This window comes from Zingiber officinale, chromosome 10B (genome assembly GCF_018446385.1).
Source record: "Zingiber officinale cultivar Zhangliang chromosome 10B, Zo_v1.1, whole genome shotgun sequence".
Taxonomy (NCBI): Eukaryota; Viridiplantae; Streptophyta; class Magnoliopsida; order Zingiberales; family Zingiberaceae; genus Zingiber; species Zingiber officinale.
Window position 1 is genome coordinate 19,167,084 of NC_056005.1, and position 8,523 is coordinate 19,175,606.

Sequence of the window (8,523 nt, forward strand, 5' to 3'; positions counted from 1 at the left end):
AAAAACCTAGTTTACCGGATGCTTGTAAATCCTGGTTTTCCTGGGCAGCGTGGAGGAGGTATAAAAGGCTCAAGAACCCTATTCTTTGATTATCTTTGGTTTGGGACTTCGTCCCTCCCCGAGGGGAAAGCCATCGAACTTTATCCACCACCATCTCTACATGATCTGTCAATTCCGGAGCAAGGAAGCATCCCCAAGACATCGAAATCATCAAGCATCTCTTCTTCCTTTCCTTCTAGGGTTGTAAGTATGCTTTTCTTTATGTTCTGGGGTTATTCTTCCCCCACAATGGAGTAGACATCCTCTTCTAGGATTAGTAAGTATTTGTAATATGATGGAGATGTAGAACTATGTTGATTCACCTTATTTCTATTCAATGAATTCTTTATGCCTTGTTCATACTTGATGAAGTTGTGTGTGTGACGTAGTTATGTTTCTTGCACGCTTTGTTGAATGATGTGGAGGATTGTTGATCACGCAAGGGGATGCCCTAGAGCGTATTGACCAAGCTACCCTCGTGACAGGGTTAACCCTTTCCGGACGTCTAAGACGTTCCCTTAAAAGGAGAAACAATCCCATAGGAATTGCTGCTCTCGTAGAGAGAGTGCTCTAGATCGTTTACTCGAGGGCCCTAGTGACAAGGGTAGCCCGTTCACGGACGTCTAGGATATTCTATTGAAAGGAGAGGCAATTCCTCCATAAGGAAGTAGGAACCCGTACCATCTACCTTTATCCTTATTGCTATTTACTAAACACAAATTCCTGTGATCTACCGAGGCGCCCTAGTGACAGGGGTTAACCGTTACAGGATTTCACAGGGATGGTCTCTATTTGATACTTAGGGATATTGACCAATCTAACTTCCTACAAGAGCATGGACACAGAGGGTAGAAACTAAGAAATCTATGTAGTATCTCCTAGTATTACAATGAAACCGAAATCCTAGAATCCATCTCCCGAAGCTCATTCCCTCCAAGATCTCTTCTCTCTCTCTCAACCTTCTTTCTCTCTTCAATCACTCTCGTTAGTTTGCAAGCGCCAAAGCTAACTTTCGACCGTCTAGATAACCTACTTGCGACATCTCTAGTGCTTAATCAACAGCCCCTGTGGATTCGATATTTTTATTACTGACGATGAAACTGTACACTTGTGGTTGCGTAACAAGTTTTTAGCGCCGTTGCCGGGGACTATTCGCATTAACATTATTAGATTAGCAATTTAGTTAACCTAGACTTGTGAATAGATTTTGTTTTCCTATTTTAAATTGCAATTTGTTTTCCATATACATAATAAAAAAAAAATCTACATTTTTTTCTTACAATTTAAATTCTACATTTTGTTTCTTGTTTTTCATATTGCATTTCATTTCTTATCTTTAATTCTTCGTTTTTATTTTTACTCATTTTATTTCGATGAGCACTAACATGTCAAACAGGGCCTTAAGAGATTTCTCGGCACCTATTTCTACAAGATTTATGTCTCCCATTGTGCAGCCTCATATTGAAGCGGAAAATTTCCAACTAGGCCCATAGTTAATTTCCATGATATAAGATCACAAATTTGGAGGAGAAGTATCAGAAAGTCCTTATCTGCATCTTTAGACATTTCTAGAGCCTTGTGATATGGTGAATTGTGAAGGAGTATCAGCAGATGCAGTTCGATTGATGGCATTTCCCTTTAGCATCAAGGATAAAGCAAGGATTTGGTTATATTTTCTCCATCCTCAAAGCATCACAAGTTGGGAACAATTGGAGCAGCAATTTCTGAATCATTTTTTCCCTCCAAGAAGAACAATCTACATGAGGAGTTGCATCACAAATTTTGCTCAGGTATATGGAGAATCATTATTTAAAGCATAGGATAGATTCAAGAGTCTACAAAGACAGTGCCCTCATCGTGGTTTGGAGAAATGGCTGATTCTACACATATTCTATAGGGGAGTTTCTTTTTCAGATAAGTTCTTATTAGATTCATCAGCTGGAGGTTCTTTTATAGACAAGAGTATAAAAGAAGCTTATACATTGATTGATCAAGTGGCATTGAACCTCCATGGATGGTCGAGCAAAAGTTGGATGGAATCTCCCTCAGAAATTCAAGATGTACAAGCCATATATACAAGAGAGTCTGTCAAACAAAATGCAGTTCAACCACCTAAGAATGTTGAAATTTAGAAGTCACAGAATGAGGAGTTCAAACATTTGGGGGCAAGGACTGAGAGCATAGTTTCAAAATAGTTCAAAGAAGATCCCCCTCCTACACAAATAAGATCTAGTGAAAATTGTAATGATATTAAGTTGAGGGGCGGCAAGAATCATGAAGAACTTCTGAAAAATGACTTGTATAGAATTGAGGAGAAGAACAATAGAAGACCACAAAACCTCAGTTTCATTACTCCAGGAAGTTCACAAAGGCCACATGTACCCTTCCCTCAATGATTGATCACACCAACACTAGATAAGCAAATTGGACCTCCTCCGCAAGCTCAAAGGGAATATGGGGAAAAGGAAGTAGCTTTCCCAAGACCTTCACTAAAGGTTCCTTTTCCATAAAGGCTAGTGAGGGCCAATGAAAATGAAGATTTTGAAAAATTCTGTGATACCAATATGGTTGAGTGTAGATTTCTGGATGTATATGAATATGAGGACTCTTCAGATGAGGATTATGATGATAATGCAGTGGATAACAAATTTTTAGATCTACCTTCTAGGTTTATAAGGTGTTATGATGAAATTGAATTTTCAGATGATGAATGTATTGAGGTAGATCAACTTAAAAATGAAAGTGAAGTCAATGATCCTCCTATAGTTGATTCTCCTGTTAAAGATATAGACGTTGGTTTATTTTTCAATGCTTGTGTTGATGATGATGGTTTGGAAGAATGCGTAGGGAGCTGCGTTGTGGAAGTAACATCTCAAGGATCACCTCCTTCGTCCGCACAACCCTTAAAGGTAAGAATTGCAAGGGTTGAACATGTTGTGGACCAATGTGTAGGGACTCATGTAGATATGGGTGAGCCCCAAGAATCACCATCTATTGTATCACCAACACCTGAGCTAGAGCCATACCCATCGATTGATTCAGAAGAGGTCACATCCACATGTTTATAAATTTCAAGTATCTCTCAGCAAAATAAGGTTAGTATTTCTTGTGATCTTTTGGAAAATTTTATAGAGGTATCTATCATGAACTTTGTTGGATGTGATTCAGTTTTTATTTCTTATCCTGCTTATCTTAATATGGTTATGACTCTATCTTATCTAATACATTTGTGGGAGATTTGTATTTTCTTTGCATGTGCAGATTTTCATGGGGCCTATAATTGGAAGCTCGATTTGAACTGTCTTCGACCACCTGAAAGAACTTCAAACAAGACGAAGATGGAGAGAGTTATACTTTACTTTGTAACTCCTTTGATGAAAGCTCTCTCCATAATAAGAGCCCTTAGTAAGAGGGTTCTAAAATATCTTACCCCTCCAAGATTGCGATTTCGTTAAATCTAATGAGTTGGTCGAGCTAATGACCTTAAACAAGCGCTTCTTGGAAGACAACCCAAGTTCATTTTCTTTGTCTTCATTCATATCTTAAATTATTTCCAGTTTAATTTCTTTATAATAAACATTTATCCTCTACTTAATTTTCGTTGTCTACCTTCTTTTATAGGACTTAAAGATTAGGAGGAGTACAATTACGTGATGGAGAAGTTGATGACATGGGCATTTGACACACATTATTTGGTAACTTCTCTTACTTTTAATCTCCTCCACATTGTTATTAGTTTTTATTGGGACAATGAAAAGTTTAAGTCTAAGGGGATGCATTAGATGCATTTAGTTTAGTTTAGTTTTTGCTTATTTCTTTTTGCTTAATAAAATTTTTGTGCTAGTTGCATCTTACATCATATCATAATTATTTGTTCCTTATTGCAAAATACTAGTACGTTTATTCTAGATTTCATGTCATTTATTGGTTACTTATGGTGCTATTATGTTTAGTGATCTATCTTTTTCTATCTATGATAGCATGAAATGAGCAATATTTTACTATAAGAGTTTAAGTATTGGCCTTGTTTTAGGATCTCTATACACTATGCCTATTTTTGATGGTTGATAACTCTAAAATAGTCATGATTCATAGAATTGGACTAGTACTTATGCTTCTATGATGACCTCTCAACTACATTTTGGTTATTGGATAAACTCAGATTATGTAAGCTCATTTGGAAAAATCAATCCCGAAAAAAAAATAAAATAAAATAAAAATGAAGGTTTGTTCAAGTTTGATACTTTGCAAACATTAAAAAAAAATGGAAAAAAATAATAAGGGATAAAAAAATAGTTGTCGTGAGTGGAAACTAGCAATTCACCCCTTTGAGACTGAGTTAGGTTACTGGAGAAATGAATGCTATGTTTCTCTTGATACTGAGTATTCCTTTGAGACCTTGTGTAGATGATGCATAGCATTTTTTGAGATGAACGAGCCTTGTGTGTGACAGATAAGTGTCTATCGTCAGAATCATAAGGAACACAATTTTATGACGACTTGACTAGACTTAGGGATTGAAACTTGATAAATCTAGGCCACTTTTGCACTGAGCACGGAGAACTACTACTTAGGTCATACTTAAACTACTTTTGTATCTTGCTCACCAATGAAATCATTTGATAGAATTAGATTGACTTGCTAGAGATTATGATGCACTATCTAACCACATGAATCTAGATTGTGGGTTTTGCTTGAGGACAAGCAAAAGTTCAAATCTGGGAGTGTGATGTGCGCAAATATTATGATCATTTATGCATGTTTTAGCGCACATTCACGTACTTTATGCATATATATTCGTTGCATGATTGCCTCTTTCACCTTGTATTCATTATATATATTCTTTTGTTGGGATATCTGCTCCTTGTTTGATTTTGTGTCGACAGGAACAACTTTCGGAGCTAAAATAGCGATTATCGACGCAGTGAAACAAGCCAGAGGACACGGCCGTGCAACCTTGGCACGACCGTGCGACCAAGACCAAGGAGGAGAAGTGCACGGTCGTGCAACCCTTGCACAGCCGTGCAGCCAGGACAGAGGAGGATCATCACACAGGCATGCATCCTTACACGGTCGTGCCACCCCACCCTGAGGCCAATCAGCACACGGCCGTGCCAAATGGCACGGTCGTGCCAACATTCCAGAGCTTGGGAAGGTCACGGCCGTATGACCTCGGCAGAGACGAAGAAGGCCACGGCCGTGTGACCCCACACGGTCATGTGACTTAATCCGAGAGGAAGCTGTGTGAGGCCGTGTGGATTCCACACAGCCGTGCGATGAAGAACACAGGTTGTGCCATGCCAAAACAAAACTGTGCCGAATTCTGGGCAGATTGCAGACTGATTGTAATTCGGCCATAACTTTGTCCTCCTTTGGAGTTTCAGTCTGTTCTTTATATCGAAACGTATCTGACTTCAAGATCTACAACTTTGATTCAGATCTAATAGAGAGAAAGAATTTTTTTTCCCGTGCTAAATGGAATGGCCGTGCCTCCGAACCACGGGTTCAACTAGACCTCCGCCCAGACTGCAGACCATACTTCGAACCGTCATAACCTTCGGATCGGTTTGAGCCAGGGCTCGATCCAAGTATCAAATTAAAGATAATTTCAAGGGATACAACTTTGGTTCAGGGTGAATCACGAGAAAACCTGGTTTAATGGGTGAAAAACCTAGTTTACCGGATGCCTGTAAATCCTGGTTTTCCTGGGCTGCGTGGAGGAGGTATAAAAGGCTCAAGAACCCTATTCTTTGATTATCTTTGGTTCGGGACTTCGTCCCTCCCCGAGGAGAAAGCCATCGAACTTCATCCACCACCATCTCTACATGATCTGTCAATTTCGGAGCAAGGAAGCATCCCCAAGACATCGAAATCATCAAGCATCTCTTCTTCCTTTCCTTCTAGGGTTGTAAGTATGGCTTTCTTTATGTTCTGGGGTTATTCTTCCCCCACAATGGAGTAGACATCCTCTTCTAGGATTAGTAAGTATTTGTAATACAATGGAGATGTAGAACTATGTTGATTCGCCTTATTTCTATCCAATGAATTATTTATGCCTTGTTCATACTTGATGAAGTTGTGTGTGTGACGTAGTAATGTTTCTTGCACGCTTTGTTGAATGATGTGGAGGATTGTTGATCACGCAAGGGGATGCCCTAGAACGTATTGACCAAGGTACCCTCGTGACAGGGGTAACCTTTTCCGGACGTCTAAGACGTTCCCTTAAAAGGAGAAACAATCCCATAGGAATTGCTGCTCTCGTAGAGAGAGTGCTCTAGATCATATACCCGAGGGGCCCTAGTGACAAAGGTAGTCCGTTCAAGGACGTCTAAGACATTCTCTTGAAAGGAGAGGCAATTCCTCCATAAGGAAGTGGGAACTCGTACCATCTACCTTTATCCTTATTGCTATTTACTAGACACGAATTCCTGTGATCTACCGCGACGCTCTAGTGACAGGGGTTAACCGTTACAGGATTTCACAAGGATCGTCTCTATTCGATACTTAGGGATATTAACCAATCTAACTTTCTACAAGAGCGTGGACATAGAGGGTAGAAACTAAACAATCTATGTAGTATCTCCTAGTATTACAATGAAATCGAAATCCTAGAATTCATCTCACGAAGCTCATTCCCTCCAAGATCTCTTCTCTCTCTCTCAACCTTTTTTCTCTCTTCAATCACTCTCGTTAGTTTGCAAGCGCCAAAGCTAACTTTCGACCGTCTAGATAACCTACTTGCAACATCTCTAGTGCTTAATCAACAGTTCCTGTGGAGTCGATATTTTTATTACTGACGATGAAATCATACACTTGCGGTTGCATAACACCTCCCCCTCAAGTCTAGTCAAAGAAGGCTCCAGTCGGACTGACTAGACCCAAGTCCCATTCTTACCTGACCTAGCCTTTGTGTCTCTTTGGCTGCTACCCCTTTTCCCGATATCCCACTCGGAATTTATCACCCTTCCTAAGTGAGTCTTTATTGCCTGCGTGTTTACTTCGCTATCCTCGATCCTGTTATTTTCCCATAAATGCCACACTATTTCCCAAATGTCTTCACATGTTCCGAAGTTAACTCTTCACATTCCTCTCCTTTAAAAGTGGGGCCGCTTATACTGTTACCTTTACTTTCCTCAGGCTCCCTTTGTACGCATGGAATCAGACGAGGTATCTTCTCTGCGCCATCAACTCGCTCATTTGACCCAGTCGCTAACTCACAGAGATGAGGCTCTACTTGAAATAATGTAGAGTAGGGACCTTCAGTCTTCTCTCCGTTGGGAAATGGAAGAACTCTGGCTGGCGGCTAAATCTAGAACTCGAGCCAAGGTAGCTCTCAAGCATAAGGCTCATTCAGACCTGAGGAGTCAGACTCATTTTATTGTCTATCTGAAACTGAAACATGAGGATACTGTAACCCTCCTGCAAGAGGAAAACTAGATCAAAGATGAAACCATCACCCATCTGCAAAGCAGCATCCAACGCATCAAGGAAGAACTAGCTCAAGCACAGGCTCATCTGATGAAGAGGAACCAGGCGTCTTGTTCTTGTAATAGTGTGAAACCTTGACAAATGTTGCCCAACTCTTATTAAATAAACCTTGTTCTTTGCCTTATCTGCCTATTAAGTTGTGGGTCTGTATTTCCTTGTCTTTCCTATTATCATGTTCCATATGCGCATGTCCCCAAGAGAATTTGCTAGAAAAGATAATTTAGAAAGGACAATTTACTTACCACACCTTTTTCATACCATAAGGGGTGGGAAGTCGTGGTTCATACGGACCTGCCTGCTTGCATCTCATATTAGCAATAGAAGTATGGCTACAGATCTGTTGAGCATGAAAGTATACCTCGCGGCTTCACATTGAGGCGAGAGTAGGAAACACCGATCGAGAAAACCATTAGTCGTGAGAGCAGGCTCACTTATAACACGCACTGGGGCGAGAGTCTGGGACACCGACCTGGAAGGTCGTTGGGCGTGAGAGCATGCTCACTTATAACTCGCACTGGGGCGAGAGTCTGGGACCCGACTTGGAAAGGTCGTTGGGCGTGAGAGCATGCTCACTTATAACTCGCACTGGGGCGAGAGTCTGGGACCCGACCTGGAAAGGTCATTGGGCGTGAGAGCATGTTCACTTAAAACTCGCACTGGGGTGAGAGTCTGGGACCCGACCTGGAAGGTCTTTGGGCGTGAGAGCATGCTCACTTATAACTCGCACTGGGGCGAGAGTCTGGGACACCGACCTGGAAATTTCGTTGGGCATGAGAGCATGCTCACTTATAACTCGCACTGAGGCGAGAGTCTGGGACACCGACCTAGAAATGTCGTTGGGCGTGAGAACATGCTCACTTATAACTCGCACTGGGGTGAGAGTTTGGGACGCTGACCTGGAAAGGTCGTTGGGCGTGAGAGCATGCTCACTTATTACTCACACTGGGGCAAGAGTCTGGGGCACCGACCTGGAATGGGTTGTTGGGCGTGAGAGCA

The 8,523-nt window shown here is 41.1% G+C and overlaps 1 non-coding gene across 1 annotated transcript; it reads right to left on the reverse strand.

Moving 5' to 3' along the window:
- Positions 1 to 1,797: 1,797 nt before the first annotated feature.
- Positions 1,798 to 1,903, reverse strand: LOC122030653. The gene has a single exon (XR_006125522.1). It is a non-coding gene; the product is annotated as a small nucleolar RNA R71 (small nucleolar RNA).
- Between the last annotated feature and the right edge of the window lie 6,620 nt (positions 1,904 to 8,523).